Source organism: Uranotaenia lowii, chromosome 3 (genome assembly GCF_029784155.1).
Source record: "Uranotaenia lowii strain MFRU-FL chromosome 3, ASM2978415v1, whole genome shotgun sequence".
NCBI lineage: Eukaryota > Metazoa > Arthropoda > Insecta > Diptera > Culicidae > Uranotaenia > Uranotaenia lowii.
In genome coordinates this window covers 318235119-318257180 of record NC_073693.1, presented here as the reverse complement: position 1 = coordinate 318257180, position 22062 = coordinate 318235119, and the positions used below count along the sequence as shown (strand labels likewise).

Sequence of the window (22062 nt, the reverse complement as noted above, 5' to 3'; positions counted from 1 at the left end):
AAAACTTTCACCCGGATTGTTCCGGATCCGTTAAATTTCACGTACCTTCTAGGGCTAAAATGTGTAATCAAACCATCATCTTCTTAGAGAGGAGGGCTCAGCTGAACCGAAGAAGACGGGGACGTGAGTTGGCCGAACTCAAGTTACAATTATTACTCTAGTCCGTACGTCATTATACATTATTCATCGCCACTTTGCTTGCCTTCGAGTAGGTATTTTTGCCAGTCATAAGCCGGGAGATGACGTGTCCCTCCAGGCATTCGCGCGCGCTTTATGACTACCCGGACGGCGGCAGGCGTTTGTAGGCGATTTCTTGTGATGCTGATGGTGGAGGGCACCTTTTTTACCCCGGAATTGTCCGACCTTGACAATTCAATTCCATGATGGTGGCCGGGAAGGAGAAACCCGCACATCCCCCCACCCTCTTGAAGTGACGACAAAGACATCATTATGTACCATCAAGGCAAGGAAAACGGTGTCGAATTTTGTTGAGGTTCAAGTCCGTGGATCTTGGAGAGAAACAACATGTGACTAATTTATGCTTCCTATCGGAACCAAGCCAAAGTCGTCAGTAAACAGCGCCGAACCGCTGAATGTCTTCGGGAGAAGCAAACATGCCCGAGGTTGCGAATTGCCCTTGGATTTGGCTATTGAGCTTGCTTATTGAAGGCGAAGTGAGCTCAAAGTAAGTGCTCCTGCTTCATGACTAATGTTGGGTGAAATAGGATTTAAGTAAGCTAAATCAACCGGATCTCTAAATAATCGTTATACATGGCAACTGTTAGTAACTATGTTTTATATAATTTTGATAAACTGGATAAATCATAAAATAGGTTTTTGAACTATGATTTGACACTTTAAATCAAACATTCAACTATTTTAGAAGAATAATAAACATAAAATGAAAGAGATAAAATAATGAAATTGTAAAACTGTGAATGGCGTTAACGACGTTAGAAAATATGTAGGTATGTTTAGATCCTAAAATACAAGCTTTATACAGATTTTAGCCAATTGTTTAAAAAGTCTGCTTCACACGAAGTTATATTTTATCGTATTTAAACCTGAATCAACACACCTTATTAGTGATGACTGTGTCTTATCATTCGAATTCAATCAAGCAACAGCCAGTAATTTTTAAATTTTAAATTTTTATATAAAGGAATAGCATTTTAACTTATTTTGGTTTCACTAAAAATATTTGGATACCTCGTTCAGCCAGCCCTTTTCAAGGAATTTTTAAAGCATAATGATGCTTAATTTTTATCACTTTCGATACCAAAAATTGGGATCGCTGTGTTCTCAAAATTCATTAAAAAATGGTGGTAAAACGAGGTACCATTAAGGTTTAAGTGAAACACGGCATGATTATGGTATCCATTTATGTAAATTGAAATCCAAATTTTGGCTTTGTTTATTCGAACAAAATGATACCAAATTTTACTTTCAATGCATGATAGTAAAATTAGGTATAATTTTGATTTAAAAGTCTGCTCGGGTACTGTCAACCTGCAAGGTACTGAACATTTTTGTTAATGAAAAAAAAAAACCAAAAATCTTGATGTCACAGGTACAGTATGACCCATAAAAATATGCGAAAATCTGTCATCAACGTTCTAAAACGTTTTCCTTGATATAAGCGTGATTCAAAAACTTTTTTTATTCGTTCAGGAATGTAGATAAACATATTAAGAAAGAATTAATCGATGTGTCCACTCTCGTTCCTAACTACTCTCTCCATGCGTGATCTGAATCGAGAGCATAAGGAGTGTATTCAAAAAAAAAAAAAAAAAAAAAAATGCAACACTTTGTTTTGTGAATAACTTGAATGTAAGTTGATGAAATTTTTAGCGAAGTTACCTGATAAGTAGTGTTCGGGACATGTGCAAATTTTTGTGATGTTCTGTCAAGTGGTTGTTGAGATAGCGTCCTTTGAAGAAATTTTTCGATTTTAATTTTTGGGCAATACGTGAACACCTTTTTTTTTTAAAAAATAAAGGCTATTTTTGATTACGTTTTCTGTCTCCTGATACTTGACCTTCAAAATTACTCAAAACTTTGAATTTGGTCGAAGTTATAACAAATTTTGTCGATTGTCCTCCTTCGGTACAAAAACACATATATGACTTTTTATCACTGCACCACCGTTTTTGAATAATGACACGATTCCAGATCCAACGAAAACAGAGTATAAACTTTCTAGGACCTATTGAAGTGCTTTTCAGAGAAAAAGGTCGCATTTGGAGGCAGTCTTCTTTGTATTTTTAGCGATTCATCTTGTCAATCGTTATGAAAGACTGAGTTATTTGCAGTTTCCACAGATCGTTAGCGCCCTCATGTATTAGACAACAAATTTTTCATTTTTTCTTCTTGTTTATCCCCAGGAACGAGGCGAGACTTGTTGATGAAATTTTTTTACCTTCCACAAGAAAATATTTTGCGCACGATTTGACCACCGTATTTTGTTTATTTTACCGGTAGGCAGCTTTTCTATCTTGTAGAAATGAAGTCATCTAGACCATGGGTGGACAACATTTTCAACAGGCGGGCTAAATTTTGGAGATGAGATGGGTTGGTGGGACTCATCATCATTTTATTTTTTTTGTAAACTCGGAGCAAATAAATCAATAACTGTTTTTAAAGGATGATGTAATAAAATGATTTTTGTTTTCATTTGTTTTCTTTCAAAAATATATGGGTTTATACGAATAGCAGATTAATGAAATTCGGTTCAGGTTTCTACTGTTTCTATTGACATGGATTAATTTGAAAAATAATTTTGAAAATTATTGAGAGCCCGTTTCTCAGATCAAATTATAATCTTCATAACTACATTAGAAACATTTTATGACTATTATAGCATATGTGTTCATACAGACCAAATTTTATATAGATATTTGTTATACGGAGCAATAGTTATGTCAAATATATTTGTTATTAATTCAAGTTTTCAACTTCTGTTGGGTTAATTTGTTGCAGAAATGTCTGATTTTAGAATGAGAATTGCAAAGTACATAAAATGTTGTTCATAGTCTAACAATTTAAAAAAAAAATCTGATTTTGGACTTCTGTATCCTGTTGAGTTGTTTAACTTTTCCTTAAAAAACAAGAACAAAACAAATGATATGAGAATATTAGGATTACCAGATACGTTCAGAAAAAAACGGTACATTTCACGAAAAAAAGCGGGACATCTCCGAAGAAAGCGGGACATTTTAGAAACTCAAAAAAAAATTTTTATGATCATTCCTAAACATATTTATATGTTTCTTCAGCTAAAATAGTTCTTGGAAAGTAATAAAATATGAATAACTGAAATTTGTTTAGGAAATTGAATTCTCAACAAAACTTTCATCTTTGTGTACTGCGAAACGTTATGCCAAAAATTTTATAGTTCAGAGGGATTGAAAATCCGAAATTTGAAGATGGTTTTTATATTTTTAAACAGCCGTTTTTGATCATCGGTAGTCCTGTTATATTTTATCCGGAAATTGTTTTTTAAGCTATACATTCAAGGGATTCTGCTAGGATTTCGGAGAAGCATTTGGAGCCATTATCATTTAGAAGCAACTTACATAATATTTTCTTCAATAGAAAAATAATAACATCGCACCCTCGTTCCTAACTACTCTCTCCATGCGTGATCTGAATCGAGAGCATAAGGAGTGTATTCAAAAAAAAAAAAAAAAAAAAATGCAACACTTTGTTTTGTGAATAACTTGAATGTAAGTTGATGAAATTTTTAGCAAAGTTACCTGATAAGTAGTGTTCGGGACATGTGCAAATTTTTGTGATGTTCTGTCAAGTGGTTGTTGAGATAGCGTCCTTTGAAGAAATTTTTCGATTTTAATTTTTGGGCAATACGTGAACACCTTTTTTTTTTTAAAAAATAAAGGCTATTTTTGATTACGTTTTCTGTCTCCTGATACTTGACCTTCAAAATTACTCAAAACTTTGAATTTGGTCGAAGTTATAACAAATTTTGTCGATTGTCCTCCTTCGGTACAAAAACACATATATGACTTTTTATCACTGCACCACCGTTTTTGAATAATGACACGATTCCAGATCCAACGAAAACAGAGTATAAATATATGTTTCTTCAGCTAAAATAGTTCTTGGAAAGTAATAAAATATGAATAACTGAAATTTGTTTAGGAAATTGAATTCTCAACAAAACTTTCATCTTTGTGTACTGCGAAACGTTATGCCAAAAATTTTATAGTTCAGAGGGATTGAAAATCCGAAATTTGAAGATGGTTTTTATATTTTTAAACAGCCGTTTTTGATCATCGGTAGTCCTGTTATATTTTATCCGGAAATTGTTTTTTAAGCTATACATTCAAGGGATTCTGCTAGGATTTCGGAGAAGCATTTGGAGCCATTATCATTTAGAAGCAACTTACATAATATTTTCTTCAATAGAAAAATAATAACATCGCTAGAACGTGCTCAAAGAACGCTCAACTGAACTAGATTGTTATGGTAAAGCTAAGATAAGCTTACCAGATTGCCCGGTTTTACTCGGATTTGTTCCGGATATTTAAAACAAAATTTAGGAAAAGTTCGGTCCGGCCTGGTTGCCCGGATTTCGTATAATAAAGCCTGGATTTTGCACTGATTTATTCGCTTTATTTCCACATCTCAGAAAAAAATTAAAATGAGTTAAATCAAAATCGGCAACGATTTATTTTTGGTACAAGATTAATATAAATAACAATTTTTGGATGCCTAAAATACAATTTAAAACCTGTTGATACGTTTTGATGTTAAAATATATTTTGAAATATATTCTTTTTTATTTTTCAACTAGCTGACCCGTTGTGCTTTGCTACACCTTCCGCCCACTTCAGAACCAACAACTTTGAAATGAGAGCTGCAGCTGCAGTTCTGAATTGCAATTCAAAGATGGTATATATTATTTACTGAAACTTGAACTCTAAACTCGTTTTTCAAGATCAGAAATTTGTACTCTGTACCCAAAAAAAACCTTTTTAAATATGGTCCCTTCTTTGAAAAGCTCTTTATCTTAAATTTACATGGGAGCTCTCTCATCTTTTTCAATCTTGTCCCCCACTGCTTGAAGAAGGTAGGCAAATTAAACCGGCTCGATACCCAAACAGCACTTATCATGGTAATGAAAAATATATTAAATTAGTTATGTATTAAATACAGTGCAAATTTCTTTTTTTTTTAATAAATTTACTACGGTAAAAATATATATATTTAAAAAATATATCAGTTGCATCACTAAATAAGTTCTCAGCGTTTTTTTTTTAAATTTTCTCTTTGAAAGTCAAATATTCAAAAATGTTGGCAAAAACAAATTTCTAAGTTTACATTTGTCCCGTATATTGAGGCAAGTGTCATTGCAAAGCTTATTTACAGATGCGTCAGAGTAATGGCTTTAAAATGGATTTAATACGAATTCCTGCTTTTTGTTCTATCAAGTTTCACTGATATATCTGCAGTATTCCTGTAATATAAATTTATGTTTGTTACTCCACTTTTAACGAATGCTGTTCAAAGGGAATGACCTTCATTTACAAAGACATTCAAGAATTTTCAATAACCGCTTCAGTTTCAACATTCGGAATACCCATTCTGATCTTTCCAACATATTGAATCATTTTGAAGATGAATTTCTTAAAAGTTCGACGTTTGCCCTTGCCCCACCGTGTAAGTTGACAGAAGGGAATATTGTTTTTAAAATTTTAAGGGTATACTAAAAATTTCTCATAAAAATTTTGCTTCCAGTTGAATATCAGTTCTAAAGTCTCGCTTTTCAAAAACGAAGCGGATCAAAAGTCTCTTATATGCAGCCATGGAACACAAAAACACTTTTCATGTTAAGTACGCACTTGAATTGGTATGTAAGCAAAAAGTACGATGGTTATTTCAGAATTATTTCAAATAAAAAGCTCCCACCTTCATTTCTAAATTCGTTTCAGTTGTGTATTTGGGCCGAAGTAACAATTTCTAGAAGAAAACATAATTTTTAATTTTTTTCAACAGAAAAAGTTGAACGTTTGAACATGTTCTAATGTTCCTTGAATGAAAATTCGAATGCTACCTACATTAACATGAACTAAATATGGAAGTATTTTTCAAATCTTTAAATTGGTTTTGATTCGATTGATAAAATACCAATCCGTGTCACATCTAAGCGTCATTTATTTCCACGTGCTGTGTACAAATCTAATAAGCAAGAAAAAACACATCTAGGTTGCATATCGCCCCCACGTGTTTGAGAAACAGGCGCCTTATTGTTAAATTTTCCAGCAATCAATGAACAGTGTGCTTTGGTTACTATCCTCTTGCGTCGACGTTTGCTTGCCCATGGAGACGATAAACAAACCCCAGGTTGAGAAATACGCGCCAAAATATTCCTACTGATCAGTATGCTATGCCTGGGTTACTTTCCTTTTGCGACGCCTCGACCATAGAGACGAAAAACAAACCACCCAAAGGAAAAAAAAATCTCAAGAAAATGGATGTCATGACTTTAATTTGTTTCGAAAAATTACAAATTTTGTATGGAAGCCTCTCCTTTCTTAAGTCGGATGGAATTTTGACTATTACAGAAACCATCCCCGGCCTCAAAAACCCTCAGATGCCAGTTTTGACGATGATCGGTTCAGTAGTTTTCGAGTCTATAGGGAACAGACAGACAGACAAACATTCATTTTTATATATATAGATAATAATTCCGTGGTTTTGACCAAACTTGCTAGGATATGGTTCAGATTTTGAGTTGAAAATTTTGAAATTTGAAGCCCGGGTTTGCCAGGTTTTTAGATAAAATTACCCGGATTCGTCCGATCGGGATATGTCTGGTAAATATTCTGGCTACCTTAAATCCTAAGAACTAAACGAGTTATTTACTCTTGTTTTGTATAAAAAATATGCTGCTAATTTTGAGAAAACAAAACACAAAATAAAACTTTATGTTTGAATGATTTGTTGTGTTGAACCAACAAATTTAAATTGAAGCTAAGGTTTTTTCAGTGTAAGTCAGTGAAACTTCAAAAAGTGTTACCAATTTAATTTTTACAATCTTATCGGTGAATGTCATGATCTTTAAGTAGAATTATTTCTAGTTTTCAAAATTATAAATGGATAAAAAATGAATAAAAAAAATGACAGAAGTTATATGATGGAAGAGAAATTTTCTAAGAAGAGTTTTCATCAAGCACGAACCAACTATTTTGAAGTGGTAATCCGAAGAGGGTTGAAATCTCAACAAAACTTTTCTCAAAAATAAAGCGGGACGTTTTGAGGAAAAAGCGGGACGGCGGGACATTCTCTAGAAAAGCGGGACATGTCCCACTTTTGCGGGACGGATGGTAACCTTAGATAATATGTATCGACTGCGTGCGCTGTGAAAAAAAAAATTCAACTTAATTCAAACCTGTGCGTATTGCCTCACGAATGCCCATTTCAGATGTTATTTAATCGGCATTGCTGCACAAAAAATAAACGATTAGTTATTGTTTTGTAAACCAAGTTGTTCAAAATCATTTTCAAATGAATTGCGTACTTTAAAATTGGATTTTGACACAGTGACCACGGCTACCGGAACATTCAATGAATTCTTTTTTTCAAAATGAGACGCTTTCGAAATCTTGAAATAAAATCTGAAATTAGAGGTGTCTGAACAAAAAACAAGCGATCTTTTTTTCCAGCTAAGTTGCAAGGCTAAAAAATCAATTGGACAATGTAAGTTAAAATTCAATCTCTTACAATTCCATGATTCTAGGAGTCCCGTTTATCAAAAATAAAAATACGAATTAGGGCTTTGCAAAATCGAACATTTTTAACACGTAGGTAGATATACTTAAAATAGATTAATTATTTTAACTGAATATTAATAATAAAGGTTTTCATTGGTTTCGAACTTTTGCAAAAGTATCATCGATATGGGAGCATTTTTATTGACGGGTTTGTGACAAACTTCTTAAATTTTCCAAAAGATTGCAAAAAATGTTCATTTTTGTTATACTTTAAAACACATAATATGTTATAGATTTCCAAATTTATATTTTCTGAGGTATTTTTTTTTGAGCAGGGAAAAGCCCGCGGGAGGTATATATTTTATGTAAGATTTTTCTGTAAAAATACTTTTTTTGAAATCATCAGAACTTTTTAATTTTAAACAGATATAAAAAACATGGATCATCAAACACATTGAATGTTGATAGCTTTTTAAACAAAACATTTAAAAACAGTCAGTAGTGTAATTCTATGTGAAAAATCATAAAAAAGCTGCAAAAATCTTGAATGTTTCCGTCTTCAAAAATGAGCAAATTTTAAATTGGGCCAAAATCTGAAGACATCTAGCGCAAATTGTCATCTAAAGTATCTATTTTCCCGTGATATTTACAGTAGAAATTTCGTTGATTTCAAGTTGATTTCAAATGAAATAAATTCTTCTCTCTAATATGCTTAAAATACTACACTTTGGCAGTTGGCAGTACTACAGTTGGCCCTTTGGCACAAATGAATAGTTTTATTCGTGTTTTGATAATTGGTATGACTTCGTACTGAAGGTTTTTTTTTAAATATCATATTATTCTCTTCATGAAGGCCTTAAAAACCAGCCAAAATTTAAACTAGTGTCATGCACCCATTTAAGGTAAGACTTCTAGAATTTTTTCAGCACGTGCCGAACAACCTGGCAAAATCCGGGCATTGATTTGAAAATAGACAACCGAAAATCCAGACAATATCAGCGCAATTTGATCACAACCTAGGAATTACTAATTAAAAATCAACACTCAACAGCAGATTTTGAATCGTTTTGTAGGCTTACAAAAAACCTTTCATGTTAATTTTTATAAAACTATTTGTTTTAAAAAAACGGGGTTTTTTTCAATGAAATCCGGCAACCGGAACGGACTTTTCTCAAATTTTGTAATAAATATCTGGGCAAACTCGGAAAAACCAGACAATGTGACAAGCTTAATTTAGAAGCTCTTATCGCTTTTAGCATAATTCATCACAATACACATCTGTTTTTCGAAAGTACTGTCCATGTATCAAATATTGGAAAATCAAAAGTGTATACAGGGTTTTCCCCAACTTTTGTTTCGAATTCTTTAATGATTGACACAGATTTTGATAAACTTCTTCTCAAAAGGGTACAAAACCTTTTAAAAGAAACCTCAACTCTATAGAACTTAGATTTGAATGTGGTCATCTTGAGAAAAGCTTCGCGGGCCACAAAAAGACAGCCACGGGCTATGGTTTGGCCACTCATGATCTAGACGAACCAGTCAGAAAAATTTGACTTTTTTAGCACATTGCATTAAATTCACGTAACCTCTACGTGCATTTTGCGTGCAAGCCTCTGACATTAATGCCCACATCTCAGAGATGGAAGCTTCCAGAAAATTGACACTTTGGTGAGAGGATCCATAGACCTTCGCTTGAACATAGGCCCATATCAAATAGTCGGGGAGGATGAAATCCGGACTGCTTGGAGGCCATAGATTCTTCGGTTGAAACTTCATATTCTTCGCCAGCCATGTACGATATGGTATGGTATGGACTCCATCTTGTTGGAAAACTACACTCTCGGGTTCACCGAAGTTTGTCCGAATCCACCGAAGCGCATGATTCTTCAAAATGTTCATGTGGACTTCAGTTATAACTTTCACTCCAGCTTTTATGAAAACAGGAGGCATCTTCAATTTATTCGAAGCAACTGCTCCAAATACCATTACTCCGGTGAGATGCTAAGTAGTTAACTTTAATTTCCCATTCTCTGGAACATTATTAGCATTTAGGAGTGAAATATTTCAATCCGTACGTGAATTGGATACCGGATCAATCGAATAAAGTGTCTCGTCTGAGAACATGAAGATCAGCAGAGTCTTTTGAAACATAGACAGAAAACGCTTCGAGTGCTCAAGTCGCAGTGCTTTATTCAATTCGTTCTGTTATCAAATGCCGCTTTGCTCTTGCCCTCGATGATCCATTTAAGCCATCTTTGTTTAATCATGTTAATTGTTTAATCTGGATTGATATTACTTACTGGATTCCGCTCCAGTTACGTCTTGACAAATTTTTCCTCTTTTACAGTGCGTGCAGACCGTGGCCTTCCAGTATCCGGATTTCTTGGACTTGGTTCATCATGCAGAGAACTTTTTACGCGGTAAACAGTCGATTGATGGCATCCTACAGCCGCCGCAATTCGCTTGGGTGATTTTCTGAAACTGGTAACTATCTGCTTTGTGTAAATTTTGCCGAAATAGCTCACACTGTACTACTGCATTGATTACGTCAATTGACAGATGAAGGTTAGATCTAATACATCTAACAAAAATTTCCTCGAAAATCGTCAAAAACTACACAAAACACACTCTTAAAAATTTTCGCTGAATCAAAGCAATCAAAAGTTTTCTTTTAATTCAACCACGATAAATGAAAAGTTCATATACCGGTATTTCTATAGCAATTTACTTTCTTCTTCAGTTTGCGTTTTCGATTGAATTTTGAATTTACCGTGGTTGAATTAAAAGGAATCTTTCGATTGGTTTGATTCAGTTGAATCATTCAACCAAGTAGGCTCACAACACAATAGAGTGGAAATTCTTCGCATTTTTTATGGGTCATACTGTAACTTTTTGATATACAGCGTCCGGCAATGGAACTGCTACAAAACTTTTGCAGTGATTATTTCGAAGTATACAAAACTGAGTTAGATGACACCTTGTCACCTTGTTAACATTATGTCTAAGATGTCAGAGGATATTTTTATTAATTGTGTAATCAAGTGTTTTTGTTTTTGTAAAAATAGTCCACGAACCTTAACGTAGTGCTTTGATTGCCTAGTTCCAGGCTGTGAAACGGTAGAAAGACATATTTCGTGAGTTGTCCAATGAGTGTATGTAATTTTTTTTTATTTTGGCTCGCACTTGGAAGATAACTGGACATCAGAAGTACCCAAGTATAGTATGGTGGGGATCGTCAAGCTACAGTGGCGGCACCTACCATGGTGAAGATCATCAAGATGCACCCTGAGAGAATTTCTTGACGTATAAACACTAATTTGGCGATAGATTTTAATACACCGGATCAAAATCGCCGTTGGATCTTGGAAGATGATCTTTAGGTTCAGCCTTACAAGATCCTAAGATTTCAAGAACTCTAGTTTGAACATAAGCAAGAGCGGGTAGAAAGGGCGAAGGCGCAGCTTACACGGCCCGCGCATAAAAAATTTGGAGAATATCGTGTTTTCTGGCGATGAATTCGTCGCTGTACAGCGGTTAGTGAAACAAAAGAACTACAGATTTTGGTTGCCAGAAAGATCACGAACCTATGCAAACGTATCAAAGGCCACAAGACGACAGAAATCTGTCTTATTAAAGGTCTGGGTCGGAATCGCCCGTACTTTCCTGGTGAAGATCAAACGAACACCCTGAAGAGGTGTAGATCAATCAATTTACGTATCGAATCCCCACTTTGGTTTTTTGTTGGTGGTTTTTCAGCAGGACTTCGCATTGGCTTACGAAGGAAAGAGGTCTTAGTTTTTGTGTGCGAATTGTTTTTTCGAGGGTTAAATTCGAGTGCGGAATGGTCGGGGAGTTCGCCGGACCTGAACCCTATGGACTTGGCTGTCTAGGGTATACAGAAGCCCGAAGTCTACTCTACAAAACATGACGGGTTGGAAGTTCTGAAGCGCTATCTAGTTGAATCCTGGGATAAAATACCACAAAAACCACCTGCGGGCTTTTTGGAATATGTGCCTTGAGCCTTTGCAGCGAGTGGTTAAGCTCAAGGACGGAAAATCGAAAGGCGCCAATGGATTTTGAAAATATGATCTGTTTTGATGTAAATCGTATTAAATTTAAAAGAAAAAGTTTTTGTATTGATCAAATTATTTGTTAGTTCCAATGCAGCGCTTCAATTGCCGGACCCTGTAATATAACTCTTGCATTATATTCATACAAAAGTCTTCTTTTTCGGTAAGGGAACACTCAGATAGTACGAAACGCGTTAAGGGGGGCGGGGGGGGAGGGGGGGGGGGTGTTGTATGAGGTATTACAGATTATTACACTTTGATATTTTAATACCTCAGGATAAAAAGTCTGGTACGAATGTTTCAAGTATGCAGGAGGGTATTAAAAAATAATGGAACATTGCGATACGTTTTATTAGATTGGTCCCTTAGAGCCTCACGACACTCATCAATACTTAGACAATAACACCATCTAAGAAAAGGTACATTTATATCAAAATACACTACTTTTTATTCTGAATTTAAAGATATTTTATTCCAATGCAAGTAACAAACGTAAAATTTACAAAAAAAAATTAAATAAACTTCATGACTTCAAGCTGGGTAAACATTTTGTCTAAATAACACGAAATTGATCATTTTAATACTTTATCCCAATGGTTCTGAACCCATTTCATATATCTATGTAAAGTTTGTTTTTGTTTTTCACTTAATCTCACCAAAATTAAGGAAAATTCATATCACCGTGAAATTGAGTTATAGAAGATAAATATGTTTGATTTTCTCTGTCCGTTGTCGCTTGACGATGATGCCACGACCCTTTGGGTGCAGCAATGGCCCATCTCTTCGTACGACCGGTCAACAACTACAGTGCAGTGATGGAGCGGGTGGTGGTCACATTTTTTTCTCTAGATTTATTTTATATGGCCACTATGGCCAGCTTAAAATCATATACCAACTCGACCGTTGTTTGTATCAATGGATGGACTGTTTGGGTCGGTTTGTTGGAAGGATGAATGGCGGCATGGATAGTGCAAGACTTTATGTAACATTTGATTTTCAACTTCACCAAACTTGTTCGTTTTGCGGCTGCCGCTTTGTGCCTTCGATGTCGATGCCGCTGCTGCCTTTTCGTACCGCTCTTGCAGTCTTGCAGCTTACCTGCTACTATTTGTTTGCTACTGTTTTTATTATTTTTGCATCATACTCGATATACCTTCTGGCTGGCTCGTGGCGTGGCTAGTGTTATTTAGTGGTTTACCTTCTGAGGGCTGACCGGTTGACATACTGGACGACATTGGACGGAGGATGTTGTGTTTCGGCCCTTAATTGCTTTCGGTTTGTTATGGTTTCATTTGAATGAGCGTTTTTTGTTGGCTTGAATGACTCAAATTTAAACTACTCCGCTGGATATATTACTGTAGCATGGGACTTTTCTGTGTTTTTCAATTTTATGTTCTGATTGATGAGTATTGAATTGTAAATTTTTCAAGTATTATGCTGGTTGAAAATCCAAAAACATAAGTCACTATTGATTTTTAACATCAGTTCCAAACCAAACTTCAAGCATTTTTCATCTCTGGCGTTAAACTTTCAAGGAAACATCAGTGTTATCTAGCCTTACACAAAAATTACCACAGTAAAAAGTGGAAACAAACGTTTAGCGTACTTACGTAGTATACTCCAGTTTATTACCAAATTATACTCGCGGCGACAATAACCGCGTGAATAGTCCAAAAAAAAACTAACTCTGTTGCTGCGGGTACCTTCATGGCTGCCGGCCCAGGTTAATTGGTACGCCTTTATAGCCACCTAATTCGGTGCTATCTCTCGCGCTAGTACTTACTAGTACACTGCGGAAGGTAAATTGCAGCTTAGGTTGTGAATCATTGAGAAAAAAAAACAACTCAAGCACCTACTTTTTGGCTAAGTACCATTTGGCGGAGTGGGACGGAGATGATAGTGGCTCGATGAAGCTGGTTGAATTTGTGTATGATGTATTTTCTGGTAGACTGAAAATGATCTTCTACAGCTGAAATTTTTTTTTCAAAATAACACCATGCTATACCAAGCAAACAGTTGATTCCAAAAATATTGAGCTTAGAGAGAACTCCAAGTCAATATAGAAATTCAGACACTAAAAGACACCAATTTGAATAAAAAAGAGTGTCAATCTGAATTGACAATAAAAATCTGGAATAAGAATTCAGATTTTTTTAATATCAAAACATATTGGAACAGTTTAATGATTTGAATAGAATAACTAAAACTAAAAACAATACTTCTGTAGAAAGGTTATAAATGGGGTATCTGGTAGATAATACTGATCAAACTTCAAAATTCATTACCTAGTTATGAAAATTTATACAATTGTGTTTGTAGTTCTGAGTATTGATTCCAACACCGAATGTGGATAAATGCTAAGTTTTACATAAATGAAGGCCAGTTTCATGATTTACCAAAGCAAAGTGCTACATAAAACCCATCTAGCTATACCAAATTATTGCGCCTAGGAAAGAAAATATTGAAATCCATGTATCTTTTCAAGTATTTATTAAATAATCTTGCATTCTTGGATAAAGTTGTGAAATATTAAACAAAATTTAGTATTTTTGTTGTTGTTGTTGTTGTTGTTGTTTGTTTTTCATCAATAGATCACAAATTGATCCAAATGATGGATTTAAAATCAAAGACAAACTATAAGTACATGGACACTACACTATACTTAAATCACTAAGGATTCTTCTTCGGAATTATTCTCTCGAAAAGTCAAAATCAAAATGGTCGGAGAAACGGTCAAACGTCTCGATCTCGATTCCTCAAGCTGAGTTGGAGTTCTTCTAATCAGTTCTTGACAAAAACAGATCGGCGCCGCTAGACGCCCGTGTTGCAGTCCGGCGGCCTTTCAGCGTGTTGATATCGATTAAGCTGCAGCGTCTTTCGTAGTTGGGAAGTCGAAACGGGTCTTGCCAGTTTAGGTGCCGGAAAGCGAATCGAAAAAAAAAACGCCCCTGGATGGCCTCGGTTCGAGCCATTTTGGTAGCAAGGGCGCCCAACAGCTGAGGCAGGCATATTCGTGCCGAACTGTTGTACGATTTGGAGCAATCTATCGATTGATTGGCGCTTTAACACGTTCGTCGCCACGCTCTTTTTGGTAGTTTTATAAGCCGGGCCCACAGAAATTTTCAGAGAGAGAAAGCAAAGAGGGAGAACTCCCATATTTGAAACGTGTGGCGAAGCTGAGCGGTAAACTCAAGTAAGAGAGCGTCACACGCTTTTTGATGTGACGGGGCCCCCCAGGAAATACACTCGTCACCCGAATATGGGTGCAGTGGCGACGAACGTGTTAAGTCACCCTTTATGCGAGATGTGTTGCAGTCTTATACGATGTTCAGAGATTTTAACATCGATAAGCAACTTAAGTCATATTTTATAAGAGTGTTGTAAGCTTGTACGATATGATACAATTTGACATTTGATGGACTCTTTAAGCGACAGTTTATGCGAGTTGGGATGTAGTCATGTACGATTTGTACCATAAAAAGATTTTGCGGACAACTTTATGTAGCATGTTATGTGTTTTACTGTGATTGAAATGCGACTCTAGGAAGAAATAAAATTTATTGTTGATTTTTACCGATTTTTATTATAAAAACATTGGCATACACTACACAATTTTCTTCATTTTTTTATCATATAAAATCGCTTTAAAAGCTGATAATATGAATAACTTAAATAATTATCCTAGGTACTGTTCTTACCCTTTAAGTGCGATGTGTATAATTGCTTTTGGACTGCTTCTCTTTAGGGCACTTGCAGAAATGACAGCTCTGGATGACGGATTCATCCGGAAAGTGCGCGTTTCTTTCTTCCCTTATCGTCAATCGACACATTTTCAGCTTTTTTATGTTGGGTTGCTCGTCAATTTTCTTTTGATTACCCAGCGGGGGTTTTTTTTATCTGAGCCTAGAAGGGCAGAGTTCTTATTTTAGAAAAAAAAAAAATGTTAGTGAGGTTTCTGCCAACGTTGTTTTTTCAAAACTTACCTTTATAATCTTGTTTTATCCGTTTACTTTAGTCGTCAATTCACACAAAATTCAAAGGCAGATACAAAATTGCATGCATGCGATCGCAAAAATGCACGTCCGCTTAACACGTTAAATTTTTGTTATGATGATAAGATGTGGGCGAACGCTAAGTATCTGTTAATACGAATCTGACTAGATCGCATTAAATATATTTATATCGTGGATAAAGTGACCGATTATACGATTATAATTATACTTGTTATAAATTAAAGCTATATCGGAAAGACACGGTGTTAATTTGACTCTTAAAGTGACATTCTATAAAACATACTAAGTGATACGAAAAACGATGCTACGAAGTATTTTTTACGAATTTATCCAAAGTCATTTACGATTTCGGTTCGAAAGTAATTTGTGTACCAATAAAATGCGTCTTAAGAAATCTTATGCGATTGTTATAAGATTTCATTTTACATCGGTGGAACTAAACACGACCTCATCCAACAAATCGTAACTAAGTCGTATTTCATTTGGATGTTACATCTTCTACGATGAATATACGATATGGTCGAATGGTAAGTGTACATTTTTACGATTCCGATTCGAGTTGCATCCATATACGAGTTCGACGATGATTTCATTTACGATTTCATGTTGGCTGGGTAGTAAAGAGCCGCAAATACCGATACGATCTACTTTGATGATTGCTATTTTGTGTTCGGTGTCGGTGTAAATGACGTCGATTTGAGATCCCCTAGCAAAGCTGTCTTGCACGGTAGACGTGAACGTCAACAGGTTTGTATTCGTAGAGCGCTTAGGCATGAATCCATGTTGTTCGTTAGAGAAGTAAAATTTACAATATGAGAAAAATTTATCTAATACAACCAGCTGAAACAGTTTGGCAATCGCACATAAGGCAGAAATTCCGCGATGCTTGGAAGATTCGCTTTATGGAAATCTATGCGGAACGAATCGCTTTTGGAAAGTCGCTGGTATGCCATCTGGATCTGCAGAAAGACTGTGTTTCTACTTAGTAATTGCCTTCAAGATGGCATCGTCATCAACTACGATGTGATGAAAGGAAGTACTCTGACGTGGGACGTTACTAGCCGTATTAGTCAACTGCTTCAAGGATATTGAGCCAGAATCAAAAGTACTGCGGAAGTTGTCAGCGAAGAGATTACGAAGTTGCCTTTTTGTCTTCCAAAAACATGTAAGACGGTAAGCCGGATTCTTTCCGTTGATCCTTAAGGTACTGCCAAAACGACTTAGGACCTCTCTGTATTCGAATAAGGTGACTCTGGTAACAATGCGGGCATGCTTTTTTATAAGCTGACTTAAGTTTGCGACAAAATCAGCGTTCTTGAAATCGAGAAAAAAAAGATGCCGGATTCTTGATAAGAGTCACAACTTCGGAAAATTCGAGCGAAAGCAGGAGTGCCGGGTTATGAGGAATAAGCTTAACCAGATGCGCGGAAGCTATTTCAACTGTAGCCAATTGGGAAACTTCGTTAATCCTTATCCACTCTTGAGTATCAATATTTTGCGAAGTTGGCGGAGTTAGGGAAGTTTGGCGGCTTGTATCTTTATTCGGGTGCATTCAAATAAAACAATTTCATCGGAGACCCTCAATGAATTAATGATAATTTAAATTTGCATCATTACTTTTTTTATGGACGCACGTATAAAATCCCTAATCATACCTTTAGTGTTCATTTGACACTCCTCGTTTAAAACCGCTATATCTCTCGTGTTTCTCGAACGATTTTTATAGTTTTGAAAACCTCGTAAAGTAACTTTATGTTTCTAAGACAATACTCACCTACAAATCTTCAGTTTTTCGTTATTCAAAGTAAAAGCAAAAAAATCCGAAAAAACATGCTTCGGATAAGGTAAGTCATTTGTATTTAAAAATTCTCACTAAATTTTATGAAAACTAGTCATTTTCAACTTCATATTTTATACTTTTTTTCAAACAAATTAACCGAGTTTTATTGCCCTAATATATATTTTTTTAAATTTTACATTAATTTTGTGATTATTTTTTGTGTTTTTAAACCAGAATCTTCTTGGAAGTCCATTAATCTAAATTTTTGATAAGAAAAACATTGTATGTTTATATCTTTCGTCCTTTTCCGGACTAAAGATTTCAATTTACAGCGACAAAATATTCAGAACTTGAAGTTTTAAACTATAAAACTGCGGTTGAAAAGTTATATCGTATCATATACTTACTTTCATTATTTGAAATCTTCTTTTTTGAATCGAAAAGTTCAAAAAATGATTCGAAGTAGCAATTTAAAAGTTAAATTTTAATGCAAGATTTTAATCCGAATGATTTGTGCTCTCTATATTGACAACCATACTTGAAATCCCTTATTTTAATTATTTCTTGAATAAATATCTAGAAATCAAATTTGCTTAGTTTAAGCACAATGATGAATTGAATTTAAAAATGAACTTTCTTAGCCTTATATTTTGAACATAAAAATAAAAAATAAATTCTTTTTATCAAATAAAATTTAATTAACCACAATGTGTTTTGAATAAATTCTCTTTTTTTTTTACATGTATTTAAATATTTTCCTATTTGGGAACCACATTTAAAATCGTGAATACATATTATTTTATTATTCAAGATCCTTATTTAATTTTTGGCATTTCGGCGAGTTGTGAAAATTCAAGGTAGAATATTTAGAAAGAACATGAAAGTATTATAGGTGGAAAGATCAAAGCTAGAGCGCTTTGGGTAGAAGAAATTGAATAGTTGGTGAAAATGTGAGCAGGGTTTTTGTTTTGTGAACAGCTTTTGAACTACTTGCGTGATTCTTTGCCGCGCGCCGTTTCAATGTTGATAGGAAACGATGAAGAAACCCATCGCATTCCTACCCAAAAATTAAATAAGAATATATCCCAGCGGCGATTAAAATAAGATAACAGAATCACTTGGCTAAAGAAGGGGGAAAATGGGATAACAAAAATTACAACACTATTCATCACGATGCATTTGGCAAAAAAGTAAAGCATCGGATGGATAATATGCGAAACAAAAAGAAGCAACCATCCGATGTACCTAAAAAAGTAGCATGCATCGATAGAATTGGCTTAGCAATAGAACAGCACATGTGAGCGCTGCTTGGGTGATTTTTTGCCCGGTCGGACACAATCTCATGTGTTCGACCCGTCCGTGTTTCAATGTGGGTAGGAATGCGATGGGTTTCTTCATTGCTTCCTATCAACATTAAAACGGCGAGCGGCAAAGAATCACGCAAGTAGTTCAAAAGCTGTTCACAAAACAAAAGCCCTGCTCACATTTTCACCAACTATTCAATTTCTTCTATCCAAAGCGCTCTAGCTTTGATCTTTCCACCTATAATACTTTCATGTTCTTTCTAAATATTCTATCTTGAATTTTCACAACTCGCCGAAATGCCAAAAATTAAATAAGAATATATCCCAGCGGCGATTAAAATAAGATAACAATATTCAAGATAATAATGGGGAATTATTCAATTAACCTTAAGATATCTATTGCAAGTAAGGAAATTAAATCAAAAGTACGATAAATAAACCTTTAGCTCAAAAATAATGGTTAATTTCTGACGTGATCTGAAATTTATTTAATAAATCAAATTTAATTTCCCTTTAAATCTGGTGTTTCAATAAGTAATCGTTTCTTGGCATTTCGAAAATATTGATAATTTTCTCATCTGATTTCAGATTCCGAATAAGGAACATAGTTTGAATAATCTTTGATTTAATATCGTATCAGTAAAATTTATTATTTTTCGAGTTTGTGTGATGATTATTAATAGGAAAATGATTTCTGTTATCATTTCTTGCTAAATTTGAGTCTCGAAACCCCCCCCTGCCATCATGGACGGGTGCTTTGCATGGGCCTTATTCAAGGCATTATTTTTAACGATGAGTAAAATCATCGCAATACACAACAGACAAGTTAAGGTAAGTTTTCAAATGAAAGAAATCACTAAACTTTGATAAAAATTTCAGAATTATTTATGTTTGGAGGAAAATAAATCCTACGAATGAAAAAAAGAAACTTCAAGTAATTTAACTAGGCCAATTTGTGAAATTCGAATCAGTGATTGACAAGTTACAGCTGTTTGAATTTTTAGGACCAAATCTTGTTAAGTATTAAAAAAACTTTTAATCAACATGAGCAGACAGATTTATTTAAATTTTGTAAGGATACGATAAAGAAAGAATTTTTCAAACAGTTCAATCGAGCTTGTTTGCCATACTCCGTTACAAATTTCATTTCTACTAGTAATCTGAAAAGTTTGCTGTTTCGATCGATTTGACTGCAAATGCAAATTAAAGTGGGAAAAATCAATCATATGACTTCAGAAGCATGTTATATTAATTCGATACACACGTAGCCCGTAGGGAATTGTAATAGGCAAAAGTTCAGTTTACACTTCATCGTTTCACGTGCGCTGCTACAGTCAAAACAAAGAGCGCAATCATTAGAGTCCTCAAACTTGCTTGTGGGGCGATTCCTCAATTGCGTGGTCATAAAGTAAGCACCGAGCGCAATTATCGATAAATTGACCGATATAGGTCAGTAGGTTTGTCTTATTTCCCAGAAGCCTATCTAGGACTTAGAATGGGTTAAATCAATTTTCCTACTACATGTTACATGTTTCCCGCATCGATTACGATTTCAGGACAGTTGATTTAAAGCTCCATCATACATTGCTGACAGAGCTTGTGTCCAACAATGACGAGGCAACAAAAAATTAGTCCCCCCACACTCCGGAAGAGTATCAGCAAGGTTCTCCGATTACTTCCGGCTGGCTTCGGGTGCGTTGCGTATTCGTATAATAGAATTAGGTTCCGGCAACGGCCTTGCCATTTTTCGTGCCGTGTTCTGTCCGCGGGTCACCGTAAATAGCTTAGAAAATTTTGGACGAGTTGCTAGAGTTAAATACGCCTGTTCAACCATTAAATTTGCGACAATGCTACACCGACCGGGGCTACATACTTAAAGACATTTTCCTCGGCTGCCCGGCGGAACGGATTGAGTCATGGAAATAGAATGCTCCTGACGGTCGTTGGTTACTCGCTCTGAAATCACTTGGCACCAATGCTAGAATTACGCTATAATTGTGCTGCCTGTGGCTGTGCGAGCTTCACATGGTGGTATTTAAAATTCACTTGATATTTATTCCTTTATGAAACCCCAACCAACCTTTTTTTCTGCCTCTCTTCTGGTTGTTGCTAATGATGTTGTTGTTGTGCTTGGCACTCCGCACGTAACTTTACTCCAAATTAGCGAAGCGGTGTTCAGAACGATCTTCGAAAAGTCCCAGGCTCTAGTAGTGGCCCCAGGGGAATTTGTACGCACTTGAACCCACTTTGTCCAGTAACACAGTTTCTTCAACGTTTGTAGTTTGCTGCCGCTGGTATTGTTGCTGTAGCTAATCCAGTTTTGAACGCTGTTGCTGCTTTAGAACCGATTGTTGTTGCTGTAATGTGCCGATTTTGCACTTCTCACGCACTTCCATTGAACTTCAAGTCGAGCAGCCTTGCTTCCGTCCCCGACCCCCAAAACTGAATCCACTACACTTCTCTCGGTGGGAAATACTTGGCTATTTGAAATTCCAATCGAGGTCGTAAAATTGAAAACAATTCACGTAGGTGGGTTTCGAAGGTGCATCAATGGATGACCTCGAGAACGGGTTTGGTTAATGTAGTACACACAACACAGTCAGTCGATCGCTTTAGGTGGAAAAAAAATAACCGTCGCGTATAACTTGACGTGGCGACTTCACGACGGCGGCGACGACAACGAAAAACGACGACGACGGCGACGATCTACGTCGAACGGCATTCGAAAGTGAACTGGAACTTCGCTCGCGGCCCGTTCTGTTCAGGCCTAGCCGAGAATGTGCTGACTCGCCGATGCTAGCTCGCGTGCTAGTCGACGGCGACTATCACAACAACAGCCAGCATAAGCACACGAATGCGTCGCGACGCGGCTTCTTAATGGTGGGACCGGGCAGCACCTGGCGTCGCCGTCGTCGTCGGTCAAGTTCGTTTCCACGCGGTCAACTAAAAGCGGGCCTTCACCGCAGGTGCTGTTATTTCTTCAAACGAATGAATTCTGTTTATGTTCATTCAACCAGCCCGCCAACTATGCTTCGGAAAAAACTGTTCAAAATAACGACGAACGTGTTTCCCATGCGTGTGAGCAATTCTAGAACCTGAATCAAAGAATTTATGGTTTCTCCCGCCTGCAAAGTGTGTGACCTCATCTCCAGCATTAAT

At 35.8% G+C, this 22062-nt stretch overlaps 1 protein-coding gene across 1 annotated transcript in view; it reads right to left on the bottom strand.

The window, feature by feature from the left end:
• The window catches only part of LOC129751783 (phospholipid-transporting ATPase ID-like), a 143043-nt gene extending 121424 nt beyond the window's left edge, over nt 1-21619 (bottom strand). The window contains exon 1 of the mRNA XM_055747495.1: nt 20984-21619. The gene's annotated coding sequence lies outside the window, so the exon portion shown is untranslated. The remainder of the gene's footprint in view (nt 1-20983) is intronic.
• Nucleotides 21620-22062: the final 443 nt, after the last annotated feature.